Raw genomic sequence first — 16,589 nt, 5'->3', positions numbered from 1 at the left:
AAAAATGTTTGTATTGATTTCAGAGAAAGGAAGGGAGAGATGGAGAGAGGGACAGAAACATTGATGAGAGAGAAACATCGATTGACTGCCTCTGACATGCTTTCTACTTGGGATCAAGCCTGTACCCCTGGCATGTGCTCTGACATGGAATTGAACCAGTGACCTCCTGGTGCATGGGACAGCACTCAACCAACTGAAGCACATGAACCCATTGGGTGCAATGTGTGTTTTAATAAGCCTTCTGGGTGATTCTGATGATGCTAGACTTTGAGACCCGCTGTTTTGCAGCTGCCATTATAGAGATTTAAACGAGGAGAATCTGCTGAGGAAGAGAGATAGGAGAGATGAGTTTTGATAATGTAAGAAGAAATTAAGAAAACAATACACATTTCCACCATGGAGGGAGAGGGCTTCCAGGAACACTTCAGTTAAGGGACATGAAAACTCTGGATTTTAGCACCTGAACAGAGGGTGTCCAGATGGAGAGAGATAGGAACAATGAAAAGAATTGAAAAGCTACTGAAAACTAACTTTAGAAAGGTAATTATTTCCTCCGAGATGGCTGGCTCAGCAGTGAACACTGTTGATACTTGTGCCTCACTCTGTCCTTGTAAAACATGGTGGTGTCCACTGTGCTCAAGCTCTCCTTAGTATAATGCACATTCTTGCAGGTGCTTTCTTATCACACAGCCCTTTATCCAGACACCACTGACATATCTTCCCTGTTGGCTTTGTTCCCCAAATTTCTTTTGTCGGTAACTTGCTTCACTGAAGGTGTCATCTCACATACCACAGTTATAAAAAAGATGAGACAACATAACCGCCAAGGAGACTTTAACTTGGTTGGTGGAATTGTTCTTTGCTGCTCTCCTGAAAGACATTCTGGTTTTCCTAAATGTCTTTTGTCAGTGATCTGTTTTTTGTCAGTGATTTGTTCAGGGAGTAAAAGTCAGTGTAGGTTTTATTTCATTACTTATGATGAAAATCTTCGACTGTGTAAAAGGTTTCTTTATTTAAGTTGTTAACTTTTTTTTTTCATTATATCCTGCTATTTTGGTCAGTTCATGGTTCTTGTATTGTCAGCATATACTATATAGAATTTCTTCTGTGAAATTCTGATTAACTTATATTACTGTTCACTTCATTAAGCTTAGATTTAGAATATGAAGGCAAAGTAAACCAACCCTTTGTTTCACTTTTGATTGCATGTGCCATCCAGAACTGCTTGTCCCAATGGCAAAGGGCTGCATTGCCATTAATATATTCGTTCTTCCTTAATTACTACTTGAAGGAGCTCCAACTACACTTCCAGATTAAATTATGTCATGTTGTTATTAAATAAAAAACAAATCATTCTTCATTTAATAAATGAATGTGCCTTAGGACTTCTCAATAAATATTAATTAAACTATATTTTTACATAGTTAATTCTCTTTGAATTAAAAAATCCACATCTAGACAGGACAAATGGTTGGAAACAATAGCAGGTGGATTTTCTTTGGAAGGAGTGCCGATTATGTGCTTGCAGATAGTAAGAAATGGGGCAGTGTGGAAGTGGCAGGAGTCAAGGGGAACATTATAAATTTCCAATCACAAATAAAAATTTGTTGATGAGTCAGCAAAATTTGTAATGTTGCCTCTATTAGTTAATAAACTGAATGTAAACTAAATATATATTTTTCTCCCTCTGATCTTTCTCCTTTCCTTCTTTCTCTTTACTTTCAATGGCTTATAATACATGCATAGCAATCATAAAAATGCAGTTTAGTAACAAGTACTTTGTAAAATTAGAAGTTTTTAAAAGTTGAGTTCTAATTTTTACTTACTGGCTTTGTATTCTCAGAGAAGTGACCTTATATCTAGAATTTTTTTTTAGTGTTTCCTTTAGTAAAATTTACATGAAATTCACTTTTGAAAGGTAGTGTTTCATCTGTTCATTTATCATTCAGGAACCCTTATAGATTGTCTACTACAGGATGGGGCAAAGTAGGTTTACTGTTGTTTGCATAGAAAATAATATAATAATTAATCATAATATAAGAATAAGTACTGTGCTTCACATACAAATATAGACCCACTTTTGCCCCACCTTATATGTTAGAGGCACTGCTAGTAGGTGCCTGTGATCCCTAATATGTACAAAACATATTTATAGACACACATATATTTCTAAAAAATACAAATATAGACCCACTTTTGCCCCACCTTATATGTTGCAGGCACTGCTATGCACACTAGTAGGTGCCTGTGATCCCTAATATGTACAAAGCATATTTATAGACACACATATATTTCTAAAAAGTGAATAATATCTAAGATTTAAATAATCAAGTGTTATGTAGGCACTCATTGTGTTCTCACCACAGTGCTGTGTGTTCAAGATTGGGAACTGAGGCTCAGAGATATTAAATGACTTTTCCTAGGTAACACAGCTCTGAAGTGGCAAGGTGGAATATAAATCTTACTATAAAGAGTGGGATCTTAAATATACTGTTCAACAGTCTCACCCTTGAGGTATATTATGTAAGTATGCTCATAAATTGTGTATGCAAGTTTATATCATTTATATATCACTTTGTTCTAGGGTTGTTTTAAGGTGATCCAAATATAAAATATTATGTAAGTATGCTCATAAATTGTGTATGCAAGTATATATCACTTTGTTCTAGGGTTGTTTTAAGGTGATACAAATATAAATAATTAATAGTTCCAGGCCTTGTATATTTCTCAGTCCTGTGGGAAAGACAAATAAAAAATAACAGAGACATGTGCAAAGTCCTATGAAAATGCTAAATAGGGTGAAATCAACTACCAAGGAAACTCATATAAGGTATGGCAGAGGAATGAATATTTGAGCTGTGTGTAGAAAAACACATCAGGTGAGAGGAAAGTATTCTAGGCACATTGAGATACGTGCAAAGGCACGAACCTTGGAGCTACAGTGTTATAGAAGACAATGGTTAACAGGATATAAGAGTCACTTGGAAGAATATTGAGCAAGGAAAAGATGTGTTCTGAAGTCAGTGTAAGACACCATGCAAGTAACTGATTGTTATCTCGAGTTACAGAGAAATAAATTGACATATGGAGACATTCGTATTCAATTTCCAAGAACTAGTAAAAGTCATTGATGTAAATTTCTTCTAAGTCTAAATTTGGTAGCCTTATACCACTTTAAAATCATAGTTAACTGTGAAAAATTAATTACCAGGAAGTGAGGGTAGCGGAGGGCAAATCCCGGAAAGCTAGGGAAAAAGTGATAATGATCATGTTACAAAAAGCTTACTGGTGGGATAGGTCATGCTGAGGAAACAAGACCTCAAGTGGGATGTCTTCATGGAAGCTTAAGCACTAGAGAAGATTTTAGAATAGCTGCTACTGATAACATTATAGAAAATAATCTTGCAATATTCAAACAGCATTGAGGATTCATGGAAAATTGTCTAGCTTTCAATTTTAGCAGAACAAAGAAGGGGTTACAGAAAGATATAGAAACCATTGTTTAATGCATAAGCTCTATGAGGCTGAGCTAGGAGGCAAGTGGACTTAGGAGGCCTATGACTTATTCTATCCAGCAACATTAGAAAAAGCATGCATCTGGAATCAAGCAAAGCATTTAATATTATTTCTGTTGATTTCTCTGTTCATAAAACCTAAAAAATTAGCTAGATAATAATAGATTATATGAATAAGTGACTACTTGGCTGGTCACAGCCAAGATGTGTTGAATAACAAACTGACTGATTCATTCTGGGTATTATTCTGATTAAGACACAGTGGCTTTCTTGCTGATTTTTTAAAAAAATAGGCCAATCATAAGTTCACCCCAAAATCTTGCTATCCTTCCTCGTCCAAATATTTTCATGACTTTTTATACTTTTTTTCAGGTTTCTGATCAACTGTTACCTTAGGAAGGTCTTCCCTCACTAGTGGTTTAAAATAGATAGCTTCATATGAACCATAGTTTATTTTTCTGTGTAAATCTTAACATTATCTTCCAGGATGCTATGTATTTATTTATCTCCCCCCTGGGGGTAAGGACTTTTAAATGTAATTACCTTGACATAGAGTAGGTGCTTATGAAATATTTATTGAATCAATAATTGGGATGGAATTTCTTCTGGAATTGTGCAGAATTTTCCTGTTTTTAATCAGTAATTATATAAAGAAACACATGGCAGCTTATCAAAAGCATGGGAGGAACTTCTGGAAAGATGGCAGATGGAGTAGATATGTTAGGAAAAACTTTGTGTAGATTTTTTAGCATAAAGATTAAAATGTAGACACAATAAACAGCAATTCTCTTTATCATATGCCCATGAAGTCACTTGACTCAAACAAGAGGATGAAACAAAGTTGAGAAATAATTCCCAATGTGATGCATTACAACATTATGATTCAGAACGATTTTGAATAATAAGATGGGCTACATCTAAGAAAATGAAATAGAACAGAAAAAACTGTAAAAACTGTACTTGGATTTTAAAAAAATTACATGAGTACAAGGTGGGTGAAAGTACAATTAAAAGTGATTTATAATGGAACAAATCCAGCCTAGCTAAAACCTAGAGACTTTAGTAAACAACTAACTCTATAATAAGAGGATTTTAAAAAAATTACATGAGTACAAGGTGGGTGAAGGTATAATTAAAATGGAACAAATACAGCCTAGCTAAAACCTAGAGATTTTAGTAAACAACGAACTCTATAATAAGGGTATTTTAAAAATTAATTCAGTATTTGGCTTTGTAAACAAAAGTGCAATGTCCAGGCACAGTCATAATTACTCTATAGCACATCTGGAATATACTTTTCAATTTATTTGTTCATTCATTTGTTTAACAAATTTTCATTGAGTACCTACTATGTGTTAGACACTATTCCAATTACTGAAGATACTATAGTAAATACATCCCCACATCTACTTTCTCTGTGTGATGGATGACATGCATTTTTGAAGCATGAGAGGGCTACTCACTTCTCTGCACCTAATTTTAATGGAAGCATTGACAAATTACCATGCATTGATCCAAAGTGAAAATGACAAAGATGAAGCTGATAAAAAAGAGAAGGCTTCCTTTAAGTTTTTGAAGATGTGTTTTTTGAGGGAGTGAACAAATTAATTCTGTATTGCCTTGAAGTTGGGGACTAAGACAAACAGATGAATTTAAGTCTGAAATAGGATTTAAGTCTCTATAAGTTCAAATTAATTACCTCTTAACATCATACTTCACAAAGTGCTGATTTTCCCATCTCTGAATATGTTTAGCAGATTCTAGATTGCCATCTTTAAGAGTGGTTTAGACATTCTTCATTAAAGATTGAATAAGGCCATTTCCAATTCTGAATTTTTGTGAAAATGAATTATGTTTTCTACAACAGATTCCAGAAGAACAAGAAAATTGTGCTAACTAGGTTGCTGTCAGAGTGTGTTTAAAAGAAGAAATTTTAGAGTTTTTGATTTTGGAATTGCAAGCATTCTGAATGATTTACAAGATCTCTTGTGAGACTGTGTTTGTTGGTCTATAAAGCTGAGGAGAGGTAAAGTAGAGACCGGAAGTTGAAGATGGTAAGAAAATGTGAGACTGGTCTGTAGAAAAAGAGAGTGAGTGTGGAACAGAGAGTGAATGTGACTATTACTAAAGCTTTGCCTGAAATGTGGTGGGTAAAACCTGTTTGTATAATTCATATGAAAAATTTAAAAAGCCTAAGATTGTAGCAGAATTTCCCAATCAACTTTATCATCCCACTGCTATTTTTGGAGAGTGGGAAATGGTGGTGCTGGAATTGGAGATTATATAAAGAAAGAGATGGTATTATAAGGAATACAGCTGTCTTGGAAAAAGAAAGGAGAGGAAGATCTTTTGAAGAAGAACAATGTGTTGACTTGTTTGAAATAAAGAAGAGATATCAAAATGAACAGATTAAATCAGGATGGAAAGAAGTTTAAAACTTCTGTCTATAAGAACTGGAGCTATCTGGTCAGTGACTTATAGAAATTGCAAGAAAGAGAAAGATAAATTTGGATCCAGAATAGTGATTACGTAACCAAATTCAGGTCCAGCTGCCAGGTGCAACAAAAGCCAGACTCATGAGCCAGATGCTGGTGAGAAGGAAATAGGTTTATTCAAGCACCCAAAAAATATGGGGGACTCTTGTTCCAAAGCCATCTTAACATCTCAGTGCAGGCAGGGGTTTATATCAGGAGGAAGAGGGAAAGCAGAACAGAGAGATCAGGGGGAGGGGCTGTGGCCATGTAGGCAGTGTTCTTGCTGGTCCGATATGGATTTTTATGGTCAGTGTCAATTGAGTTGACCATTTGGTTGAATTCCTGTGTCTGGGGCCTTTGAAATCAGGCTGCTCCTTAGGTTCACACAAGAACTCAAGAACTGAAACTGCTGATTCTAGAAAAGAAACTTCTAACATGTAAGCTCCAGTTTTGAGAGGGAAAATCATGTTAAGAGTAACAAGCTGGGTCTAACATTTACTAAGATTAGAATGGGTAGCTTTATGTAAGTGTAGCATATTCATTCCCTGTTACAATTAGAGATAATAGGATGATTAAGGCAGTGATCTTTAGTAGGAAGGCAGGGGCATTGTTGGGAATGTGTCTCTTCAAGGTCAATGTGGAAATTCCTGAGCAAGTTTATTTTTGCAATTACAGGGGCATAACTCACCAAAGTCTGTTAATTATATTAATATTTATTTGATAAAATAAGTCTTTGGTTGATTTAAGAAGGTCTTTGCTTCTTAGAATAACCAGAAGGGATAACAGAAATAATGTCAGCTTTTGACTTGGGCAGAAGTCAAGATTAACTAGTGAAGGAGAGCAGAGTGACTCCACAAAGCTTGAATAACAGTCAGAGGTAACTTGAGGAGACAGATTGAGGCTATATGTGACAGAGCAAAGCTGTGCTTTAAAGTCAAGCTAATTGAGTAATGGAAGTTTGCATCTGATGTTACCAGTCATAAGCCTTGCTTTATCTCAAGACCCCCTTGCACTGTGGCAAACTATAGGCAGTAAAATATAGAAGTTAAGAGAAAAGAATGTGTGGTGAGACCTCCAGGGTTTAAATATGGATTCAAAACTGTTGTCATCTAACTCTGGGCAAGGTATTTAACATTTCCGCAATAAAGTTTTCTCATTAAAAATGGAATGAATAATAATTCCACTTTATAATTCATAATAATTAACCCACCTCAGGAAAGTTGTAAGAATGAAATGATACCTGTAAAAACAACCAAACAAAACTCCCTAAAAGAAAAAAAAAGCAACAACAATGTCCTGGCACATAACATGTGATATATACAAGATGATTGTTAATATTATGAATAGATGATCAATTGGACTGGTGTCACTTTTTATATTTTCCACTGCTGTTCAATCTTACTCTTATAGGTCATGGCAAGTTACATGGCAAGAAACAAATGCAAAACCACTTAATTAAGGATTTCCTTTGGGGCTTTGTTTATTATAGCCATTTTCTTTAAAGCACAAATAAGAGGACAGTTTATCTTTCATTTACCTGCTACGATAAGACTGGCACAGTGAATAATAATTTTAAAAAGTGGATTTATCTATCTTCCTTTTTGGAAATGTCTACGTACTCCTTTTGTTATCAGAGATTTTAAATGTTGGAGCTGCTTGTTTCTTCCATTATTAAAGTTCTCCATGACATCTAAAATGCCCTTTTACTCTAATTTGATCATTCTCGGTATCGGTTGCCAGTAACTTAGGAATCTATATTTCCATAAATGCAATCAAATCATCTCCTCCTTCAGAATTTACCGACCCTGGAGTCTAGCAACACAATCAAGTTTGGTTTTCTAGCCACTCAATCTTGTTTAGCAAAACTTGATTAGATTCTATCATCCTACTCATTAAAGATTCCATCTGTTTAAAACTTCTTTTCTGTCTATAACAAAATTTCTTTCTTGTTTTTTTTTGCTTTCCTTTTGACTTATTTGCTTTTTGAATTTTATAATCCAAAAACAATATCAGCAATATGCTTCTCCCCCTCGCCCCCCTGTTTAGTTTTGAAAAAAAGGTTTATTTTTTTTCCTGGACAATAAAATCATTTTCTGGCTATAAATCAACAATTCTAGCCCAGCTGGCATGGCTCAGTGGTTGAGCATCAACCTATGAACCAGGAGGTCACAGTTTATTCCCCGTCAGGGCACATGCCTGGGTTGTGGACTTGGTCCCCAGTGTGGGGTGTGTAAGAGGCAGTCGATCAATGATTCTCTCTCATTTTCGTTCTCTCTCTCTCTCTCTCTCTCTCTCTCTCTCTCTCTCTCCTCCCCCCCCTCTCCTACCATCTCAGAAATCAATAAAATTTTTCTTTTAGATAGGCTGTCCTACTTGGTACAGCATAGGGCTGAGGTAAAATGAAATCTAAGGGACATACACTAGGTTTAGTTAATAATCCCAGAGGCAGCAGGATGGGAAAATTGTGATAACTGGTACCAAAAATTAGTCAGGAAAACTTCAAAAATGTAACCAGAACATTTGTGTGGAGGGAGTTTTGGGGATGGATTGCACAAGAGAAGGAGCATATTGTAGTTCTTAAAATGAGCATTTATATTTTTCACTGCTGTAGGTCATGGCAAGGTACAAAAGGAAAAAATGCAAACTGTCTTAGTTAAGGATTTCCTTGGGGGCTACATCGTAGGCCTTTTCTTTAAAGCACAAATATGTGGACATTTTACCTTTCATTTCCCTGCTCTGATAAGATTGGCAGAATGAATAATAATTGGCATTAGAGTTCATTCTGGGATTTACATAAAATGTTTCTCCCTGGAGTGGGAATGGGAAATGAGCTCCAGATCTATTGGAAAAGGGAGATATTAAAGAACTTTGTTACCTGCCTGGGGTGTACTGAGCACTGACTCTCAGGTATAGTACTGGGATCAACAGGAAAGGTAGCTTAGTAGAAGAGTGAAGGGAAAAGAAATGCCCCTAATAATTAAATACCTATACACCTCATGCTAAGGTCATTCTCTTAGCTAGAGCCCAAGGGACCAGAAGTTGTGAGAAGAGCAGCAGACACAGGAAGCTGTAAAGAAAGGTGGATTTGTGCAAGTCATTGTTCTGAGGAGAAGAAAAAAATACCAGATTATCTCTTAGTTACATTTTACCTTTTAACATTTTTATATTTTGAATTTGTTGTAAAATTATACATGATATATTAGTGTAAGAATAAAACTTACAGATAACATTTATACACACATACATTTTTGTTACAGAGTGAAGTATTTTCTTACTGATATTCGTGCAGGATAATAAGGACTTGAAGAGCTTGGGTACACTGAAGTGAAGGGAAAAGATCAATGGTATCTGAGTCAGGAAACTTTTAATTCATGTTTCACATTAGTGTGAGAACTTGTAAATTTCCATTATTTCTCTAAAAACTAGTTTTCTCATCTGTAAAATGGAAATAATGAAAACTACATCAGAGAGTAAATTAGGTGTGCTTGCCATACAGTGGGCATTCAATTTATGATAATCATTACTATTTGAATTAATTAAATACTTTTAATTAACACTTAAATCCTACTTTAAAAACAATATTGTGGAAAATTATGACCAATAATTAGAAAATGATATACTTTGAAAAATCATATCAGAATCAAATAAGTTATACCACAAGTGGATTGTTACATAGTTTTGTACAACATTATGTTAAAAATAATCTATCAACATAACATTCTTCTAAGCTTTAAATATTGAATCTACCTTGAAAAATTTATTCTAAGCAACTAATTTTAAAGAAAAAATATGTACAATGATGTTAACATTAAATATTATAGTAAAAATGTGAAGTAATTTGAAAATCCATCAGAAGAAAATGTAAGTAATTCTAAAGACTAATATGTGGCAGAAAGTGTATGAATAAAATTAAATGAAAGTCTTATTTTGTGACCTAATGTGTGATTATCCTGGAGAATGTTTCCTGTATATATAAGAAGACTATGTATTCTGCTACTGTTGAGTAGAATATTCTGTATTTGTATGTTAGACCCAATTCATCTGTTGTTCAAGTCCATATTGTCTTATTGATTTTTCTGTCTCAATGTTCTACCCACTATTGACATTAGATAACATTTAATAAATATTCTCTAATGGGGACATACAAATGGTCAACAGGTATATGAAAATATGCTCAACCTTACTAATTGTCAGGGAAATAAAAATCAAAACTTCACATTTATTAGGTTGGCAATTATCCAGAACACTAAAGTTAGGTGTTGGTGAGGACAAGAAAAAATTGTAAACCTTGTACACTGTTGGTGGAATGTGAATTGGTGCAGCCATTATGAAAAAGAGCATGGAGGTTCCTCAAAAATTTAAAAAAAGGTACTAAAATATGATCCACTTCTGGGGATATACCCAAAGGGATTGAAATCAGAATTTTAAAGTGATATCTCTATTCCCATGTTCATTGCAGAATTATTCACAATAGCCAAATGGATTTCTATTGTACTTAAGTTTACTTTTGGTTTCTCTCAATGAAATAAAATTTTGAGAAATAGATGAAAAAAAAATCAACTAATGGTTTAAGATTTTCAAGCATTTGGAATTTCAAAGTCTGGATTTCCATTTCTTGGATTTTATCTCAATTATATATTGAGAATTATATATTTGAAATATATAATAAGAACAATAAACCAAATGTCCTCTTTCTTGCATTGCTTAACAACAATCCTATTAGATAATTTTATGTCATATTCTGAACTAAGTTATTTGTATTTATGGAGCACATTCCTTCATGCAATCTCTCCTCAGTGCAACAATTAGTTTATGTTCACTTCCCAAGAATTACAAAATGTTATGTTTTCTACTTTAACTTGAAATAGAATATAAAGTGAGTTCCACAACCATTGAGGCCTACTACTGTTAATCTATTTTAGGTGACAGATTCTGGGACATTATGACAAGAGTACATCGATGACACCTTTAGATAATCCTTCAAGAACAAACTGCAGACCTACCTATCAAATAACTTTATTGAAACAAGCCAAATTTTTTTTTTAAAGATCACAAGATAGCACACAACAAGGAACAAGACTGTTTGCAAGAACGTGAACAAAAGAAAGGGATTTATGAAAATCATTTTTAGAATGTTCCCTTATGGATCCTGACACAGCAAAAAAAAAGTGTTGGAGTACCTAACACCTTTTCTATGCTTTGTTGGCAGTCACCTCTCTCTTGGGGAGACTTTATTTTATTAAATGACTGTCAGGAAAAAAATGGATTTGCATTATCACATTTCTTAGTAAGGGTAATCTGGTGCAACAGCTGTTCGCCTTTGTACATTATTTGTAATTCTGTCTCTTTCAAGGTACGTTTGGAGGCTTGATTTTGATTTACGGAATTTTATTGCAAATGTAAAAGAGATTACTGGCAGGGTGCACAAAGGAAGTCTAGTTTTCATACAATAACCATTTTATTCAGGAGAATACCCATAAATCAGGATTGTTACACTTTCTATCACCATTTTATGATACCTTAAAAGTATATGATGTTGAAAATGATTTCTGCATGTAAAGCTGATCTTAGTGACATTTTATAAACAGTTTACAGCTTTTAATTACATACTTCTTTTATAAAATCTACAATGTACATTGTAATTATCCCTTTAAATGTCTCTCCTCACCCCTGTCTACCAACTAGAATGTAAAGCCCTTGGGTGGAGGGACTATGGTTTATTACCTTATATTTTGAAGCTCAGCATCTCACACAGTGCCTGACATGTGGTATTTGATAACTATTTTCTGAAAGTTTGACAATAAATGTAAACAAATTTATTATTTCAGTGGTTATTTCCTATTACCAGTGGCAGTCATTTTGTCCACAGTTACTCATAATCTTACTGTAAATCCTGCCTACTATATTTTCTGGTATCTATATATATATAAAAGGCTAATATGCAAAGTGTCCCCTCAGGAGTTCCACCAGGAGACCGGGAATTCGATCGCTCGTTATGATGTGTGCTGACCACAGGGGGTGGCATGGAACAAAGGGAGGCCCTGGCAGGCAGCCAGTAGCTGGGGAAAGGATGCCACAGCTGGCAGCCAGAAGGTCCCAATCGGCCCTGATCACTGACCAGGCCTAGGGACACTACCCTTGCATGAATTTCATGCACCGGGCCTCTAGTAGAATATAAAAACACTAGAAGTAGGCTTAGACAAGCCAGCAATCAATTATACCCATATGCCTTATATCTTTCATGGTGCCTCTTCGTACCCTTTTTCTCTAATTCAGCATCTCTTAAAGTGTATCCTAAATTAGTTTTACTTATGTTGTACTCTGCGATAAAATAAATTTGGAAAGGCTGTTTATATTCTATATTGCCTTCCTGGATATTCATATCGAAATCACAAAAGAAGATTCTTGAGAATATTTTTACTTGTTTTACTGCAAATCATTTATGTCAAACCACTGTTGGCTAAGTTTACTTGTATATGGAATTCTTTTTCTCTATAAAACCAATTACCATCTTATGCTAATTATGAAGAAAACACATCAGGTTAGGATGTCCAATACATTTCAGAGTTACACAAACATTTTGTGTCCTTGACTTTGCTCTGTTTCTGCATGCCTTAATTGCCCCAACAACCTATTAGTCTTTTGTTCAAAATAAATAAGTAGAGAAAGAAAGAAGAAAGAAAGAAAGAAAGAAAGAAAGAAAGAAAGAAAGAGAGGGAGGGAGGAAGGAAGGAAAGAAGGAAAGAAGAAAGGAAGGAAGAAATCCTCCATCTTTCAATATTCTACTGTACTTGATCTGAACTCCCTATCTTGATCTGACTGTTTTGCTGTCACTTTGCATTTTCCTGCCTACTTCATCTCCAGTAGAAAAGACAATTTGATTTGAGTTCCAACCTGGTCCAAATATTTTAAGGACATACAAAGGTCTTTCTTTTTCTTTGCTGTGGCCTTCCACAATTTATGATAAGTGCCTGGTAATTAAACCCCGAGATTGTTAGCTCCTTTGATTCAAGCAGCCCGTCTGTTCAAACTGCAAGACAAGATAAGCTACTCTCAATGCTACATTCTTGCATTCCCCCTCCTCCCTGCTGTTTTCAGAACTCAGGGATAATTCACACCAAGGAGTCTAGCTAGTAGAAAGTTCCCTTCCCCCCTCCTGTTAAAATAAGTCTCTTTTGAACTCTTCATAACTTTTGCTCTAAGCATCTTTTACAGGCTTGGGAAAAATACTGATAAGACACCTCCCTGGGACATCTGCTGGACTTTCTCCTGGAAAACAAAGAGACTATAACTTTTCAAGACAACCCCCCTGATATCTGCTCAACTTTAGCCCCAAATCCTCCTCCCTTCCTTGTCACCTAGCAACAACAGCCATTACTCTTTAAAAGTGGAAGTCACTTTTTGTTTCTTGCTCTGTATTGATTAGCAATATTTGGCTCTTTCCTGTCTTGGAAAGTAAAATAAACTTCCTCTCTGCATCTCTTCTTTTAGTTGTGAATTCTTTCATGACCCACATCACTGACCAAACCCTAACAAATATCATCAAGGAAAAAAAAGTTCTACATCTTTATATTCTTATCTCACACTCCCGGACAAAATTACCCAAAATATATTTGAAAAATAAATCAAGATTTCAAATACATTAGTTAGTCTTCCATGGGATCCAATTCCATTAGACATGTATCCAGTAAATTAAGCTTCTGATATTTATTGATTAATAAATATTATATATATTAATTACATATAATATATAAATAATAAATAATACATATAAATAATAAGTTGTATAAGTAAACATTAAACATAATGCATATAATTGTATTGTATCCATTATCCTTATCCATTCCCCGCCTCCCCCCATTTCATGGTTCTCATATTTTCAGAAGTTGTTTGCTTAGATAAAATGAAGCACAAATTGGCACTACTACAAGTCACTTCATTATAAATTCCAAGCCATTTCTCTTGGTAGAGATGAAGAGCAAAGGACCACTTACAGCAGAATAAGTTTCTGTAAGTGAGGAATTCCTTGACACATGAAATGACATTTTATTTTGCCTTTGAGTTGTACAGTCAGAAAAGAGCTACTGAGATCATGAACTCTCTTCTACACACAGGGCTATATTTTCAGAGTGTTGTGAGAGTACTGGCCTTCAACCTGGGAGGTATTAGTGTCATCTGCCCTTAATAGCTACGAGATTAGCAAATTATTAGGGACAAACTCGGAGCTATTTATATTAGTAAGCCAATTAGAGAAATGTATTATTAAATTAGAAATCAAAACTTAGTTAAAAAGAAGTAGGAGTGAACATGCATGCTCTTATTCCTTCTAATCCTCCTCCCTATAGGATGCTAAAATTTAAAAGAAAAGATTAATTTTTGTTAACGATATCTCAGTAGTTGAATTTTTATTTAAGTTTTTTATTGATTTAATACTCCTTTTCTAAACTTGTTGCTGTTATTTTCATTAGTTCAAATATAGAACTATTCCTAAAATTCTGTATAACTGTAGTCATGTTTTCTCTCAACCCAAAGACTGCCATTGAACATTACATGAAGATAGCACCCAGGACCATTGGTGTTTCAGTGGCTCATTTTTTGCTTTCACTCAGTTACAGAAAGTAATATCAATTTTCACTTTAAAAAATTATTTTATGAGTCTTAAGAATATCAAATGGAGTTTTATGGTATTTTGGTAAATGCATACTTTATATTTATAATGAAATTCAAGGAATGTAAACCACCTAATTAGTTATATCGGTTGTGCATCTAATTCCTATACCTTTTCCTTACTGCATTATTAGAAATGTTTCCGTTTATGTAAACCACCTAATTAGTTATATCGGTTGTGCATCTAATTCCTATTCCTTTTCCTTACTGCATTATCAGAAATGTTTCTGTTTATCACAAGTAAATAAAATTGATTTATCTGAGACTTCAAGTAACTGTTTAAACAAAAAATTAATAACCTGACCAATTTCTTTAAACTATTATATATTTTTTTCTTTTATTGTACAACTTTCCTTGTCTCGTAATTGAAGGATCTTTCTAATGTACATGCTCCTGGGTCTTGATTTGGATATATGTGCCAAATACCTACTCTGTCTAGCATGGTGCTAAACTTTGGGAATAGAAATTTGTAAATTGTTACTTCTTTATTCACCCATCAGATAGTACTCTATAAGGCATGAATTGTATCAGTTGTATTCCCAATATTTAGCACAATGCTAGGTAGAGACTCAGTAAATATTTTGTCTTTGAAGAAGTTAATAAATGCAAGAATTATTAGAAAAAATAGTTGAACAAGGGACATTGCAGAAGTAATTTCTCCATCATTTCTGCCTTATTCAAAACAGCCAATGAAAAGTTTTCTGAGCCCCAGCCTTAAGAATCCTGTTTCAATAATTCTGAGGTCTAACCTATAAAGTTTTATTTTAAAAATTTCTCCAAAGTTGGGACCCATTATTCTAGTCAAAGCTTCGATTATTACAACCCTTATAAAACTGCATTTACTTATTGTAAGTTGATAGGATGGAGCCTTAGAAAAGAACAGTAAGAAACAACAAGTTTTGAGGACTTTGTTCCTACATCATGTCTTCTCTATGAGAATACTCTCAAGATATCTGGATAATTTGGTGTTCAGAAGCAATGTGTATTTTGTTTGAAACTGAGTCTACATTCTCATGAACCCAAAGTCCTCAAAACCACGGGGATTCAAATATTCTCCGCTCTGTGGCCCCAGAGTGCCATGCTGCCCTGCACAGGTGCACCAGGAGCCGGGGGCCCCGGCTGGGAGGAGAAGCGCCTCCCTTCGCTGGACTCAGCTCACAGCTACTCTCCTCTTACCGACCCAAAGCACAGAGACTGCAGTTATCCCAGCCCCGATGGCAGTTCCTGGAAAAGGCACCCTCCTGAATAGACCGTGGTGGTGTGAGGGTAAACGCTAACTACTCGGGCAGAGGTCCTCCCCACCCTCACGATTAAGAAAGAACGCCAAGGGAAGCACTACAGTTAGACTAGGGCAGTGGTCGGCAAACTCATTAGTCAACAGAGCCAAATATCAACAGTACAATGATTGAAATTTCTTTTGAGAGCCAAATTTTTTAAACTTAAACTATATAGGTAGGTACATTGTTATTAACTTAATTAGGGTACTCCTAGGGCTTAGGAAGAGCCACACTCAAGGGGCCAAAGAGCCACATGTGGCTCGCGAGCCGCAGTTTGCCGACCACTGACTAGGGAATTGGGGGGGATGGGGAAGGTGATCAGATATTGAGGATAGGGGGATTCTGGCTAGACTGATGTGATAGAATTCTTCATAAACTGGCTTCTTGAGGACCTGTTCAGGGAAGGGGCCTAGCTGGTCTTAGAGGAGCCTGCCTAGAGTTTGGCCAAAGAGAAAGTCTTGTCAATTGTTACCTCATTTAATGCTGAAAATAATACTAAAAGGCAGGTATTATTATGAATTAACAAACTGAAACATAGAGAAATAAAAGAACTGGCTGAAGGTTAAACAGATTATAAATGTTTTAGCCAGTGGTGATTCCCTGAAATTAAAGGCCATTCTGGGAGTTCAAATCTAATTGCATCTGCAGATAATAGA

The sequence above is a fragment of the Myotis brandtii genome, unplaced genomic scaffold (assembly GCF_000412655.1).
Source record: "Myotis brandtii unplaced genomic scaffold, ASM41265v1 scaffold285, whole genome shotgun sequence".
In the NCBI taxonomy this organism is placed as follows: Eukaryota; Metazoa; Chordata; class Mammalia; order Chiroptera; family Vespertilionidae; genus Myotis; species Myotis brandtii.
The sequence above is the reverse complement of the archived record's forward strand: the minus strand, read 5'-3'. Positions refer to the sequence as shown.